Genomic DNA, 16,441 nt, shown 5'->3' on the forward strand with positions numbered 1-16,441 from the left:
GTCGGAGGTTGAGCGAAGAAAAATTCGGCGTGAAATGACAGGAAACTAAACCCCGTCAATAGCTGTCGGCCTCGTATAAACGCCGGGGTTACATGGTAAAGCTTTAAATAAATGCCGCGGATGTTAAATGAAGAAACTACGTAACAACATTGTTAACTTATTTTTTTTCTTGAAAGAGCTGCTACCCAAGTTTTTGTTAAACAACAGTGCACAAGATCAATAAAATGTTATGATATACTCTTTGATTTTAAATGATATACTGAGAATGGTACTAAAGGAAGTAGCACCCCTGGTACAATCCACTTTTTATTTTTTTAAACTTTTTTCTTTACAGTTCAAATCCAACAAGACGCAGAGAGTGATGACAGCGATGACAGCGATGACAGTGACGACGAATCGAGAGATCAAAGCGAGCATGAGCAAAACGCAGAGCAGGCTGATCATGAAGAGCCCGAGGAGAGAGCTGTGACTTAACAAGAAGATAAAGCCGAGGAAGACCACGAAGACCCATCAGAGCAGAAAGACGAACCTAACAAAGAAGAAGAAGAATCAGAAAACGAGTTCAAAGAATGCGAAGAGGAAGCGGAAGATAATATGGAACATGGACCTGACAAACAAAAAGAACAACTAGAAAAGGAATTCACAGAATGCGAAGAGCAAGAGGAAGATAACATGGAAGATGAGGCTGGGGAAGGCGACGAGTTAATTGTGAATAAGGGTATGTTTATCAACCCTCTGCTTCTTTTAAAAAAAAGAACTTTGATGTATAGAGATTATTTTCATCAATTTGGAGGACTATTGGTGAACGATCTCTCTTCATTTTATACCTTAAACAAATTGTTAGTTTCTACAATTTCGTCACCTCCCTTGCCCTGCTTAACTACGTTCAGCGGTTTATTCGAATAGTGAAGGAACTTTTCCTCATTGGAAAATCTTGGAGCGGTTTTTCTTTCAGCAGTGACAGGAAGCGCTTTTGCGAGGCTTACGTTGTACTACGGTGCCCCAATTTATAACAATCTCGCTATGAATTAGTCTAAGCAGAATTTAAGTATTTAACAGAAGGTACGTGACTGAGTGTGTTCTTTTTTTCCTTGTGTCATGTGATTATGCAACAGATAAACACCAAGCAGATGATAATCTCCCAGCAGCCTCTGGGCGAGAGTCTCCAAGAGCACCGCTGGCCACGTTTGATGATGACTCCGACCTTGATTTTTTTTTTACCCAGCGCTCGATGGTATAAAAGAAACGAGTGTGTAAACAACAACACTGTATTCTCAGATGAGTGCATTCGTTATGTAAGAGAAGTACATGTACCTTAAGTGTTGCATTTTTTTTCTTGTTTAACAAATGAACTTTAAAATCGATTGCGTAGGTAGGTGTTTGGCCCCTGTAATGACTTTGAAATACTTCAACAAACAGTAGTTTTCGTACATAGTGTCAAAATACGAGCCTGTTGGTTTATGTGAAAATGTAAGTGCTCGTGTCGTGTTATACCAGATACATATGGATTATGATTCAATAGGCTAAAGGTAATAAAAAACATGTCAATGTCTTGTTTAGTTAGATTTTCGACTGTATATGTAACACTTTGTACATGTACTATTAGAGATCAAAAGTATGTTAAGTCCCTTCAGCAGTAGGTTAGCTTTGAATAGGTATAACTTAAATTATTTTAGAGGCCCATCTCTGTCCTTTGCAGTAATATTACTTCAGATAACACTTCATTAACGAGAGTGAACTTTAAAATGGACAAACAGTGCTTGCTTTATTGGCGGATACCCGAATCAAAGATCGGAGAGCCCCTTTTATTAATTAAAATTTGAGTAATTACTAAACTTAAAGTTACAATCGATTTCTCGCTTAAGCTTAATGTTCAACGTAACCTACATATCTTATATATTCGCCGCGTAGATGGCTGTCTTGTATAACGTTACTAAGCCATATATCCTATTTAATCTAGCGCTGTTATCAATACCTTACTTATGATTTGTTTAATTCAACTTAAGCATCTGATATTTTCAGTAGATGGCTGTGTTATATTACAATGCTAAGCCATGAATCATATTTATTCAAATTTTCAATTTGAATTTACCATAATATTATTAGCTATGATTTGTTTAATTCAATCTTGACAACATATGAAATATGACATAAGTTCCGTAGATGGCTGTTGTATAGCAATGCTAAGCCATAATTCGCATTTATTCAATTTGAAGTTAAGTCCTCAGTAGCGGGCTGTATTGAATAGCAATGTTAAGCCGTGAATCACATTTACTCAATCTGAAGTTACCATTAATTTTAAATTGCTATTGACAGCTTACTCATAATTGTTTCATTACAAGGTAACTTCTTATATATTTCGTAGATGGTTGTGTTGTATTACAATGCTACGCCATGAATCATATGTATTCAATCTAAAGTTACTATTGATATCCTACTCATGATTTGCTTAAAAGAAAAAAAAAAAAGAAGCAACACCCTGTGTAATTAGTAGATGGCTGCGTTACTTAACAATGCTAAGCCATAAATCTTATTTACCCAAAAGAAAAAAAAAAGTAACATCCTATGTAATTAGTAGATGGCTGCGTTACTTAACAATGCTAAGCCATAAATCTTATTTACCCTACTGCACGCATGTACTAAGTGCTCAGGTCAGATGATGCAATTGTATCTGGCTCATTTATTTATTCATTTGGATTTGCTGTTATCTGGACTCATAAGTAAATTTTGCAGAAGCTTGCACAAATCAAAAGGAAAACGGTATTACTGACGTAATACAGAAAGACAGGAGGACGAACATCAAATAAGTCATATGTATCAGTCAATCTCTTTTGGTTCATGTTGAGCTAACGAATGAAGATGCTGTTTACGGAAACAAATGGAAGTGTAGAATGCTGTATGTTGTCAAGCTCGTCTGCCTAAGTAAATAAAAATCATAAAACAAAAAATGTGGTTTATTTTAGATGACTATCCATTAACCATTGACCCCTAAGAATGATTAGCATCTAATTTCTCCCCTCAGTCAAACAGTAAGATCACGAGAATAAAGGAAATGATCACTAGATTAAGAAGGTCTCAATTGTTTAACAAATTCTCCTCGTCAGCATCTCATAAACATGTACAGAAGACAACATGGAGAATATGCCTACTGTTGTTAGGTTGTATGTCTATCAGCGTGGAAGTCATAGGTGAATTTTTGTTGATTAAAACTTCCCGCGCCTCAACAAACTGTCATAATAATCCCAAATTTCCTCATTCGGTCTGATTGCCCACCCCAAGCCCAAAAAGAAATTGTAATCAGGACGGAGTATTTTGGCAGACTGCATAGAGCTAGAAATGTCACTAGTAATGGATCGAAAAGTCTGTTTCAGCTCTATTCATCCGTCCGTGTCTTTTCATGTGTGGGAGGGTATAAGGAAACGTTTGACATGTCGCTGATACTTGCAAGTGAACAATCAGAAACGAAATCTAACATCCCTCTAATCCTACGCCGGATATGTCGTCACTGTCCTGATATGCCACGACCAAGAGATATTAAATTGTTTTATAATCTCCTGGCCACGATATCATGGCCTCTTTCAAATTAAATAGAAAATAATACATGTGTGTGCGTAGTTATGGAATCTCTCTTCAAATTTCTCGTTTGCTGCGCTCACTCGTGAGATAACAAGTTGAAGACGTTAAGAGAAATTCCATATCTTCAAGCAGCCATGTATGATTTCTTTTCATTACATAAACACCGTTGGCCTTTACTAACAAGAAAATTCGGCGAATGACCTCTGATGAGAATGGTGAACAACACCTCGCCACTTAGGGCCTGTTTACATGGAGGTGGGAGACCCCAGGTAGGTGAGGTAACCCGCTTAGGTGGGGCAACCCGCCTTTCCATATAATCTCTCATTTTAGCTTGATCACGTTTACATGATAGGTGGGGTAACCCGCCAAGGCGGGTTGCCCTTTCTGCCAGGTAGGGTAACCCTGTCAGCCGGGGTGACAATTTGCCATGTAAACGTCTCAAGGTAGGCTAACCCGCCTAGCCGGGGTCGCATTCATGGCAAAAACCTCAAATAGTGTAAAATTTTCAGATATCGGAATATTAAGAGTTGTAAATCGACCATATTTCGTTTCCCAAACTATTCCTTATAACGTATTAAGTCTACGATTCCTCGCGTAATCTAAAAAACGCGCAACACAACGCGTGACGCTTTCATGAATAAATACATACATTTCCGGGTATTAATCTGTCGTCTTTCTCGAGATGTGAGCTTGGGACGCTTATGCTCAAACTCCCTAATTGCAAGCGCAACAACAACCTCAAGAAACCTCAACTCAGCACCCCGGGGTTGTAATATTGCATGTTAACGTGTTTTATTTTTCGACCACGGCTAGGCGGGTTACCACATCTACCTGGGGTCCCCCGCCTCCATGTAAACAGGCCCTTATTCATCAACTTAGCAGAGCGGCGCGAAGGGCGAGTGACGTTCAGGAACTGATTGGAAATATCAAACACACGTCAAAATTCTCGTCATTTTAGGGCTCTTCACAGGGCTGGAAAACCTTGCAAAACACCGCACTTTCAATAATAAAGAATGTTGCAGTAAGATGAATTAAATGTAAGTTTTATGACTGCAAGATTTAGTGCAAAACTTCATTATTTGAGTTTAGCTGGTGTTTACAGGTTGGAAAAAAAATATGTATAAATAAATATTGTCGTCATAACTAGACTTACGAGCACTCCTACTCGCTATTAAATTGCATGTTTGTCGAAGAGTGCTGAAACATTGACATTAGCTGACATTGAATCAATGGAGTCGGAGTTCTTAAATTTGCGTTGTATTTTGAGCTAAAAAGCCTCCCAGAAAGGGAGTTAAAAAAGACTTCAATGAGGAACTCGAAAAAAGTGTTGAAGACAAAAGTAGTCTTAATACAAGCATATCAACACAATTTGCACCACATACGTGGCAAATAATTGGCTTGAAAAGAGCGATGTTGAGGGTGAGAATTAATTGATGAAGTTTACTCGAAACAATAACTGTCAGATTCTGAAGCATTTCCACTGAGAAACACGCGCAGCGTGGGGAGAAGAATTTGAACCATCTATACTGAACAACAATCAACGGGGCGAGTTTGCTCGGAATGAAAACAATTTGGAAATCATTCCAACAGAAGTGTTAAACACGACCAGATCGCAGACCGCAGAATTCCTTGAGTTCCAGTGCTGGTGGTATTTTTCTTCAACTCTGATTCCTCCAACTGAAAGTTTTTAAAACTAATGAGACGAACTGATTTAAAGCCTCAAAATAATTTTAATTTTTCAGCTTTCTGTTTGTTCGTTTCCACGTGATGAGGTTTTTAAAACAGTTCTTATCGGCATAAAAGGTGACAGTCTTGTTTTTCGACCCTTTGTGTTGTCACTTTGTTTGTTGTATTGTAACACTCAATCTGAAAATATTTTCCTCGTGTTCTTGCGACCCTCGTCATCTTTTCGCGCCCTTTGTTGACTCGTACTATTCTTCTCACGGCCACTCCATAGATGCCTGACGTATTTCATCGCCGTAACTTCAAAATAACATCACAGGAGATTTTACTGAATTTAGAAAAAGTGAATAAGTAGACGTACCTTCTTGATACGCTTCGGCACCAAGTCAGGCTCGTTTGTTATCGCCAGGGGTATATTGGCTCGACTGCGTACCAAAATGGTACAATTAAGTGAGAACTGGGTAAAATTATCTATTAGATCACGGAAGAAAGAACACGTGGATTATTGTTGTGAGCGCTGGCGCTGGCAAGAAGAGCGAGAGTTTTCGACAGGCTGTATTTTAGTACAAAGCAAAGAGGCAAAAAGGTTTAAGAACTTCAGTGCCTTCAGAGGATGAAGTCCAACATCATATCACAATCTGCCGCTTCAATTAAACAATGGTCGAAAGTAAGAGTGAGGATTCTGACACAACCGCAAAGAGCGCCGAGGTGAGTCTGTATGTTTTATCATTTCACCGTGCGATACGATCCTTTAAGGCCCCGTCCACACGTATCCGGATAAATTTGAAAACGGATAAATATTTATACGGTTACGGGTTCCGTCCACACGTAAACGGCGTTTTCACACACCGAAAACGGATAAATTTGAAAACGCTCTCCAGAGTGGATAAATTTGAAAACGCTGGCTAAGCGTCTCCGTGTGGACGCCTTATCCGGATAAATTTGAAAACGATTTGAAAACGATGACGTAACAAGAAAATGAAAGTAAAATAAAATTTGAATTTCTCGTCATTCTGGTTCCATCACCATTGATTTTGATTTTGATTTTATCAGTTATGGGGTCAAAGTCACTGTTTTGCTTCAGGAAATCAGAGCTTTGTATTTTAAACACTTTCAACAGAAGTTACTTTGGCCCCTTCAAACTTAGCATTTAGTGGTTCAATTTTGCACATTTTGTTCAGTTCATCACGGCATTGTTTGATGGTTACGTGTGGACACCAAAAACGATTCACAAAGGGTAACGTGTGGATGCAGATAACTTTAAAAACGGATAAATATTTATCCGTTTTCAAATTTATCCGGATACGTGTGGACGGGGCCTAAAAGTTTCAGTAGTCTTACTTTAAAAATCTTGCTCATGCTAAACAGGGCATATGCTTTGCTGTGGGTTTTTGGTAGATGTTTGAAAGCTCCTCGTGGGTAAACAAACCATGCCTTCCTCGAGAGGTCAGTTATCGTCGTCGACAAACTCATAAGAAATAGCTGTTAGTTCAGTATCGCCATCGTGAAAAAAAACGAAAAGTGATTGTGAACAAGAAGTGTTTCCTTGTCAGTTACTAGTTAATACGCAGTCAGGTTTGGCGAATTTAATTCTAAAAGAGTGTCATTAATGTGACCAACTTTAATTACAAGAAAAGGAAAGTGGAAAGGGAGCATGCCTGTATGTGTCCTCAGCAAAAAGTTCAGATTCAACAACAATCATCATCAAGAAGCTGGAGACCATTAGGATTTACTGTTAACATTAGGAATCAAGCATTGCATCAGCTTCACAGTTACTGTATGTGCCTCCATGAGGATGGCTCTTATTGTGTTGGAAGACTGTGAAGAAAACAATTTCATTGAGACTATCAAGTAAGTATCTCCTTTGTTTGTAAGTCTTTCCACTCTTAAAGACTTCATTGTGAGTGGTCAAATAAAGTTCAATTAAATGCATGATAATAAACACAAAAAAATTAGACACTTCTGATAGGCTGAAAACAAGTGCATTTTTCACACAGCACAAGTGCAAAGTTGTAACACAAGTGCATGTTATAAATAGTATGCTGTTAAAATTGTGAATAAGTGCTACACATGTACAAATTGCTCTTGCCTTATGCGCTCTTGCAATTATGTTGTCTTTGAAAAATTTACTTGTGCTTATTATCACCAAATTGTTTTGAAAAGTTATTACCTGAACAGGGTTCCTTTAAAATGTTGTATGGATTACATGCAACTGCATGAGTTAGCATTATGAAGATTTCACATTGTGGATTGTGGACAATAAGTGACAATATAAACTTAAGGGTAATTTTCACTGGCTTTTTGAAGCTTTTAACTATAAATTCTCTCTGAACATTTTGCTTTCAATACCTTTTCCATAGTTTCTCGGTTATAAGGCGAACTTGGTTCTAAGATGCACCTCAAACTTAATAACTTAGTCAAGCCAAGCCCCCAGACTGAAAATTACGTGAAAATACTTGGTTATAAGATGCACCAAAAGGATGAGAGTTAACAAAAGGATTTAATGGAACTGAGAACAATATTATTATTCCTACACAACTGGCATGCAAACTCTTTTGTTAAAATTTAAATAAAAGTGAAAAAGTCACACATTTAATGATCTACATAAAAACCAAGGCTAAAATTTCACATCTGATTATGAATATTCAATGATCCTGATTTCATTCTATTAACCCTTTAACTCCCAGATCAAATTTGTAATTCTCCTTACCATCAACCATACAATTCTTACAATGTTCATTCAGAGAATTTTGTTTTGGATCAAGTAATTATCCCCAAATCGATCTTTTTCTTTAATCTCATCACTTATCTAGTTGCTATTGTATAAATATTTTAAGGAGAAATTCTGTCTTGGTCACCCATGGGAGTTAAAGGGTTAAACATCAACCAACTGATTTAAAACTCAGTTCTAAAACTAACAGATGCGTTCTCATCCTAAACAGTCAGAGTTTAACTTCAACTTCTTGTTCAATTGCCAATATGCTAAGCACTTGCCGTCACTGATATGACCTCAACTTCAAGTTGAAAATTGTTGCCAAAGCTGAGGCAGTCAACAACAATTGTGAAATTGCCCATGAATATGGCATTTCAGAATTCATGGTGAGAAAATGATGCAACCAGCAACATGTCCTGTTTTCTGGTGGGCTGCAGATGATAGCAAAGTGTGTATCCTTGCAACACTATGAACCAAAAGACCTGAATTGGATATCATGTTACCGAGCACGTGTGCAAATTTCCACTTGTTTGCTTTTCTATAGAAGTTGATTTAAGTGTTCTAAAAGCAGTATTCATTTTTAATTCATAGGAATAACAGTTTGAATTCGATGTAATCTTCGCTACACCTCAGACCAAAAAGCTCTGCTTTTTCTCCTTTTTCTCTCAACAGTTAGTGTCCTTTTCTTGTCTTTTTAACTACAGTAAAAGTTCTGCTAAAATTGTGATATCAAGATTTTTTTGTGCAAAAATACTTGGCTATAAGATGCACCTCAATTTCAGCATTAACTTTCCAATCGAGGAAAGAATTTTCTTGGAAAAAACCATGTGCCTTAGAGCCAAGAAACTATGGTAAATTCTCTTTGAACATTTTGCTCCATTTTTCTCTACCAAAATTTGTCACTATGTATTTTGTGGTGTTTGTTTCCCAAAACCTGTGGAAGATTCTTTCTCTCCTAGACAGTCATGGCCTCAGTGGCTGTTTCAATGAATATACTTGGTCATCATAACCTATTTTGTTTCAACAGATCACCGAAGGATGATGATACAACAAGCACAAAGCTGTTCCTTTCTCCCTGGTTACTTATATCACTATGGCAACTGGCCAAAGTAGCCCTCTCTTATTCCTTAGTAAGGGTTAAGACCAGTTATATGAGTTCTTTGAGACAGAGCTGTCTTCCTTGATCAGTAGCGAAAGAAGAGGCTTTGTAGAAATGTAGGTATTGTTAAAACGAATTTTGAGAGAAAGAGAGTGGTCTAAAATCTATTGTTTATTGTCTCGTAATGATGAAGCTATGTCATTGAAGCTTTACCGGCCAGTGATTCTCCATTTCTTCTCATTTTTCCCTAACATCTTGCATGGGTTAATACAGTAATAAATCTAATGATAGAAAAGTGTGGTGTATTGCATGCCTACCAAAAATAACAACCATACAGAGTCAAGGGCATGTACATGTACATGTACTGTACATGTAGGCACAACTTACATATTTTGCCTCTTCTAAGGATAGGTTCAAAGATTAATTTTACTGTGTGTTTTTTAATATGTTACTTATGATACAGCTTGCAAATATATCCTGTTGCAGAAGGCAATAACAAAAAAGTACAATTTTTGTAGGCAATAGCTTTCTTATTAAGGGTAACTCAGCTGTAGTAATGAATAAGGGGGAAAGTTTCTAAAGAAACTGTGGTGCTGCATTGGTGGGAGAGTATAGTAGGTAATTTAGTGTTAATAACTGAGTTGAAAATTTAAATTAGCCACCGTAAAGGGTAAAAAAGCTGACGTTTCAAGCATTAGCCCTTCATCAGAGCAATTCCTCTGACGTAGTAATGTAGTAATTAACAGCACAAAGATTGACTGGTTTGAACTGTTCTCAACACTGATTTGATCTTTTTGTTAATTCTTTTTTACTCTTGATTGTAGTGTGCAATTTTTTTTAGTATTGATTGACAGTTGTTGCAGTGCTGTTATGACTATAAATTTACAAGTTTTTCCTGGATTCTTTCAGATACTTGATGCAAGAGGAGCTTTTCCTTGTTGCTTACCACTTTTAAATAGTAAGTGACAATAATAAGTATTATTACAATAGTAAGTTAATAAATAGGTAGTCAGGTTTGGTGAATTTTAAAAGTGTAACAGCTGTATTAATATGGCCAACTTACTGTAATTACAGGGAAAGGAAAGTGGAAAGGGAGCATGCCTGTATGTGTCCTCAGCAAAAAGTTCAGATTCAACACGATCATCATCAAGAAGCTAGAGGCTATCAGGATTTACTGTTAAAAAGGAATCAAGCATTACATTAGCTTCACAGTTATGTGCCTCTGTGAGGATGGCTCTTATTGTGTTGGAAGACTGTGAAGAAAACAATTTCATTGAGACTACCAAGTAAGTATCCCTTTTGTTTGTAAGTCTTTCCATTCTTAAAGATTTCAATGTGAGTGATCATTAGTAAAGTTTGACAATTAAATTCATGATAATATACATGAAAAAATTATGCACATCTTATTGGCTGAGAACAAGAGCATTTTCATGCAGCACAAGTGCAAAGTTGTAACACATGTGCAGATTATAAAATTAATAGTATGCTGTTGAAAGAATTACGGTTAGATCGCACCATGGTTAGATCGCTCCTAGTTAGATTGCTCCAATCAAAGGTTAGATCGCTCCACTCGAAAGTTAGATCGCTCCATCAGTATAAGTTACTTCGCTCCTAACATGAGTTACTTCACTCCATGTAGAAAACTAAGGTAAAGGTAGCAAAACTAAGCTATCTAAATTGATAATTCATCAAATGACGTGTATATCTTACCTAAAAATCAATTAATATCGCTCGCGCGCCCTTGAAATAAATCTGAGTTACGCAGAGAGAACAAATGAAGCCTCATGTAACGGACTCACGAAGTGTAACCATGATCATTTACAGTACCGTTCGAAGATAAGCGAACCACTCAACGCGTTCCCCACGCAGAGCCAACGCGTTGGCGTTTTGAACTTAACGCGTTTGCGTTTGCGTGTCCACGCAAACGCAAACGTGTTTAGTGAAGCTTATTAGTAGATCACACTTTAAAACCATTTTGCATAACAAGAGGCCCAAACAAAGCCGACTTTTTTGTCACATTCGCCTTAGCATCTCCACGGTGTCTGTGTATTCCCGATAACAAGCGTTATCCAAAGATCTGTTCCTGATAAAAAAAAAACCGAACTAAGAGTCAAACGATTTCATTTTACAACCTGTAATTTGTGAATACTTTCGAAATTCTCTTTCACCTGTATCCCAAACTGTTTTTTTTTTTTTTTTTTTTTTTTTTGGTCGATCGATTTTATGTTTACGTGCCGCATGTCTCGATATTCATCACAAGTCGCGGCGCTTGTGCTACCAAATAAATGAAATTCTAGCCGTATTAAGTTTGCGAACAACTTCGAATTCTCGGATCCAAATTTATCCTTTTCGATTGATCCTGTGTTTATGTGCCGCATGACTTTTCAATTTGACAAACATATCGACAGCTGTCGCTAGCAATGAAATTCTAGCCAGGTAAATTAGCGAACAACCTCGAAATACTCGCATCCCATGAATTATTACTTGTGTTTACGTGTCGCCGCTTGTCTCGAAATTCGTTAAACATCCCGGTACTTAGAAGATCCTCGCAGCTAAGAACACTACTGAAACTAGTAGTTGTAAGTAGGACCTGAAAACAATTTCAGGCCCGTACGGGATTTGAACCCATGACCTCTGCGATACCGGTGCAGCGCTCTACCAATTGAGCTAACAAGCCAACTGGGAGCTGGTCTTCTAATTTCATCTTTCCACCGCAGTGCAAATATGTGAATTTTCATATATCTAAATCTTCATTCACTAGGATGTTTATTTGTACCCAATTGCGAAATTTGCGAACAACTTCGAAATATTCAGATCCAAATTTATTCCTATCGATCAATCCTTTGTTTACGTACCGCCGCTTATTCGGAATTCGTGTCACCGCAGTGCCTGTCCCTGCTTCGCGTGATGAAATCATTCTCGTAGTTTTGGTTGCCATAAATCAGTGCACTGCTTCGAAATACTTCAGACCCTAGCCTTATTTATTTTACACCTCTACGAAGTATCACAGATGCCCCTTCACGCATACAAATATTTTTCTTTTGTCAGCACGCGCCGACAATTTTGTCAACACGCGCCAAAGTTCCGTAAATTCAAAATGGTTTTCAGTTGCGGATGAAGGCCGTCCTTTGAGTTGGTCAACAGTGGATGCAAAAGAAAGAAGGTTGGAGATGGCAAAGTGAATAACAAAGGCGATACGGGTCGATGATCAACGCGTTAGCTAAAGCGTTAGCGAAAGAGCACTAACGCGTTGACTTCTTCGAGCCCACGCGCTGGCAACGCGTTAGGTGGTTCGCTTATCTTCGAACGGTACTGTATTCCATCATTGCTATACTTCTAGTCACCTATATATATATATAATTATATATATATATATATATATATATATATATATATATATATATAGGTGGTTAATGTGAAGGACAGAGTGAATACAATGTACTCGAATCGTCGCAAGACACATCATCACCTATGAACTTTAAAGATCATTGCTAAGCAATACTTCACATTACAACATGAAACGAAGTACCTTACGTTGGTAGCGAAGTAACTTATTTGATTGAGCGATCTAACTTTCGAGTGGAGCGATCTAACTTTCGAGTGGAGCGATCTAACTTTTGGTTGGAGTGATCTAACTGGGAGCGATCTAACGATGGTGCGATCTAACCGGATACCTGTTGAAATTGTGAATAGGTGCTACACGTATACAAATTGCACTTGCCTTATCCACTCTTGCAATTATGTTGTCTTTGAAAAATTTACATGTGCTTATTAACACCAAATTGTATTGAAAAGTTATTACCCGAACAGGATTCCTTTAAAATGCTGTATGGATTACATGCAGCTGCATGAATTAGCATTGCAAAGATTTCATTTTGTGGATTGTGGACAATATGTGACAATGAATATAAATTTCAGGGTAATTTTCACTGGCTTTTTGAAGCTTTTAGCTATAAGGTCTCTCTGAATATTTTGCTCCATCTCTCTCCACCACAATTTGTCACTATGTATTTTGCTTGCTTCCCAAAAACTGCTGAAGATTCTTTCTTCCGTAGACAGTCATGGCCTCAATGGCTGTTTCAGTCAATATACTTGGTCATCATAGCCTTTTTTGTTTTTTGCATGCAATGAGCACACACCCATTGTATTTATATAAGTTCTTTGAGACAGAGCCAACCTCCTTGACTAGTGGTATAAGAAGAGGCTCTGTAGAAGTGTAGGTAGTTGTGTTAAAACTAATTTTGAGAAAAAGAGGGTGGTCAAAAATCTATTGTTTATTGTACCTGTAATGATGAACCTATGTCATTGTGGCTTTACAGGTCTGTGATTTTCCATCTCCTCATTTTTTCCTGACATCTTGCATGAGTTAATAGTCAGTAGTGAATGATAGAAAAGTGTGATGTATTGCATGCCTAATGAAAAAACAACTATACAAAGTTAAGTGCATGTAGACACAACTTAATATATATTTTGCCCCTTCTAATTATTGGTTCAAAGATTTACAGTGTGTTTTTGAATATGTTTCATATGATATAGCTTGCAAATATATGCTGTTGCAGAAGGCAATAACAAAAAGTAGTAGCTTTTTAAGAAAGGGTAAATCAGCCATAATTTTCCTACATGTAGTAATTAACAACAGAAAGATTGACTGGTTTGAACTGTTCTCAACAATGATTTGATCTTTTTGTTTTTTACTCCTGATTGTAGTGTGCAATTTTTTTTAGTTTTGATTGACAGTTGTTACAGTGCTGTAATATGTGTGACTAGAAATTTACAAGTTTTTCCTGGATTCTGTCAGATACTTGATGCAAGAGCAGTACATTGATGAGCTTGTGTTCAAACGCTTGACACTGGAGTATGATCACCTGATAACGCAACCATGACAATTTGCAGGTACATGTATCTATCATGTAGAGTTTGGTTGAGTCATGTTTGCTTTTTCATTGTAAAATGCCTTACATTATTTTTCAGAGTATATTCAGAGTGACAGTGAATTTTGAGTGGTGTATTAAGCCTTAATCCCTCTTTGAAAAGAACACATTTCCAAAAAAAAAGACAAAACAAAACAAAAGAGAGGGAAAAAAACAGTGGATTACTTTTTAAATTACCCAGCCAATTGGTATGTGCTTAATTCATTTTTTACCGTTACTAGGCAATGGATTTAACTGGAAGCAAATTAAACCACCAAACCATTTCATTTTGTAAAACATGTTGGTTCTGGTTTTCAGTTTCTCCCTGGACATACAACTTTTCTGTAGCAAACACAAAACAAAATTAAAATTAATAATTGAGCAATGAAGCTATGTGCATACTGAAAATGTTGTTGGGAGCCATACACAGTTTGGTCCCTTTAGGAAAATTGTAAGGTCAATTGAGGATTTCTTAAAATGTTCTTTCAGTTACATATTTAGATTTGACTTCAATTCAGCGCATTTCCTACATGTATTCATTTTATTGTGACATACAAGATAGCTCTATTCAGTCTGGTAAATACTTGCACACCTTGTAAAACAAAAAACATAGTTGCTAAATAATAATGTGATTCATGTAGCTTTACAAGGGAGACATTGTCTTAAAAATTTCTCCATAATATTGTTGCAGTTACTCCCAAATCAAAGAGGCCTGGCGTTGTAAGAAAAAGGAAATTTGATACAGCTTTGATATCACCAAGGAACAATGATTGTGAAGGTATGATATTTTATTAACTCTATTACTCCTGTTGGTGACTAAGACAGAATTTCTCCTAACAATATCAATACAATATCAAGCAGACAAGTGATGAAAATAAGGAAAAATATCAGTTAGGAAATTAAAAGTTGATTCAATACCAAATTCTCCAAACTAACATCACAAGACCTGTATGACAGACCGTAAGGAGAATAATTTTGATTCACATCAACGTTATTAATGTTCAACATGATCTCGAGACCGAAATTACGATTATCGTTATTTCTAAATTGGCACCAAATTTATGGATATAGTAATTTCGTGGCACTCTTTACCAATGCTCTTTACACGTGTTAAATAAAGAGAAGGACTCGGTTCCACTGTCTTACAACATTCAAGATAGCGGAGGAAAGGGGTAAATGTGCGTTCAGTTGTGATCAGCATGATCTCGACACCAAAATAACGATTACCGTTATTTCTAAATTGGCCCTGAAATAACGAATATCATAATTTCAGTGCATGTCTGAGACCTTCGGGCTCGAAGCTTGGGAACTAGTATTCAGGGAAAGATAAAATGGCGGCTTACGGCGGCGAAGGAAATCTCAGTAGTTTAATATTTAGCGTGAAAAGGCTTGGGTGTTGTGATCTGGTTCTCAAGTAAAAAAAAAATCACGGTCTGCAATGGCCCTACCACCTTTTGAACAACAAGAAAACATTGAAACGGTGGTAAAAAGCAGCAAGTTTCGAAGTCTAAACGAAAGATGGGTAAGCTGAGTTTCAGTCAAATATCATGACATTTGGGATGTAATTTCGATACCGAATAAATAGTTCTACATGGTTACACACGCATAGGATTCTGTTGTGTTCACGTGAAGGCCATTTCAGCCATTCCTGCCACTTGTAAGTGGTAGGAAATAAAAGATATGTATAGTTGTTTCGTATTGAAGCCCTGTGAAATCAAAAATTTGATTTATTTCTTCTTTGTTTTAGGTGGTCATTATCCATTACTTTTGGAAGTCGATGCTGATGAGAAAGAAAAAATGTTTATCAGGGTGTTCATTAGGCATCGGAGATCGGAGAATTCTCCGCCTACTACCCAGAATTCTCCGGCTAAATTTTGATGGCCTGGAGCTACATATTTCTTATTCAGACGAGGAGCCGTTATGTAGTAGAAAATTATATTTGGCGAAAATGGTGTCTTTTTTTTCCAAGAAGATATACACAGAACGCGTTGAACAAATAATTCTTCGTTAACATGTGTGGTCGTTGAAAATTCTTATACCGGTATATTGAAACAGGCATGTCACAGACATTGCACAGTAATGTGTAATTTTAATGTCATGCCGACGTGACTCTACATGCCTAAATAAATAATGACTGAATATATAGATGACCTTATTTAAGACTTATTTAAGTGCTAGCAGTGTTAAGCTAAAAAACTAATTATGGACACTAAAATAAAAAGAAAGAAAAAATGACTACTGCTTGCGCAGTTTCCAGTCTGCTCGAGCTGTTCATTTTTATCTACATGCGAAAATTATTCTTAAAAAATAAAGTACAAGACGAACAAGTAAAATCGACATAAGTCACAAAAAGAAAACTTGGCCAAAGCTAAGCAGAAAAAAGTGAGCTGCATTGATATGAAAACCGATTTTTGTGATATAAACTGCTTCGCAAGCTGTTTACCGTACAGCATATTATGA

At 37.0% G+C, this 16,441-nt stretch overlaps 2 long non-coding RNA genes across 4 annotated transcripts in view; both read left to right on the plus strand.

Annotated features, from left to right (window-relative positions):
• Positions 1-594: 594 nt before the first annotated feature.
• On the plus strand, positions 595-1,535 carry LOC149050786 (uncharacterized). The gene is made up of 2 exons (XR_016182770.1): positions 595-718; positions 1,116-1,535. It is a non-coding gene; the product is annotated as an uncharacterized LOC149050786 (long non-coding RNA).
• Positions 1,536-6,873: 5,338 nt separating this feature from the next.
• Positions 6,874-16,441, plus strand: part of LOC149050787 (uncharacterized) — a 22,158-nt gene continuing 12,590 nt past the window's right edge. Inside the window, exons 1-3 of one of the 3 annotated variants that reach the window (XR_016184419.1) lie at positions 6,874-7,110; positions 13,870-14,190; positions 14,673-14,759. This is a non-coding gene — a long non-coding RNA (uncharacterized LOC149050787). Of the gene's footprint in view, positions 7,111-13,766; positions 14,191-14,672; positions 14,760-16,441 lie in introns of those variants that run through there. The other 2 variants (XR_016184418.1, XR_016184420.1) reach the window with 2 other exon arrangements.

Source organism: Pocillopora damicornis, chromosome 2 (genome assembly GCF_964200805.1).
Source record: "Pocillopora damicornis chromosome 2, jaPocDami1.2, whole genome shotgun sequence".
Lineage (NCBI taxonomy): Eukaryota > Metazoa > Cnidaria > Anthozoa > Scleractinia > Pocilloporidae > Pocillopora > Pocillopora damicornis.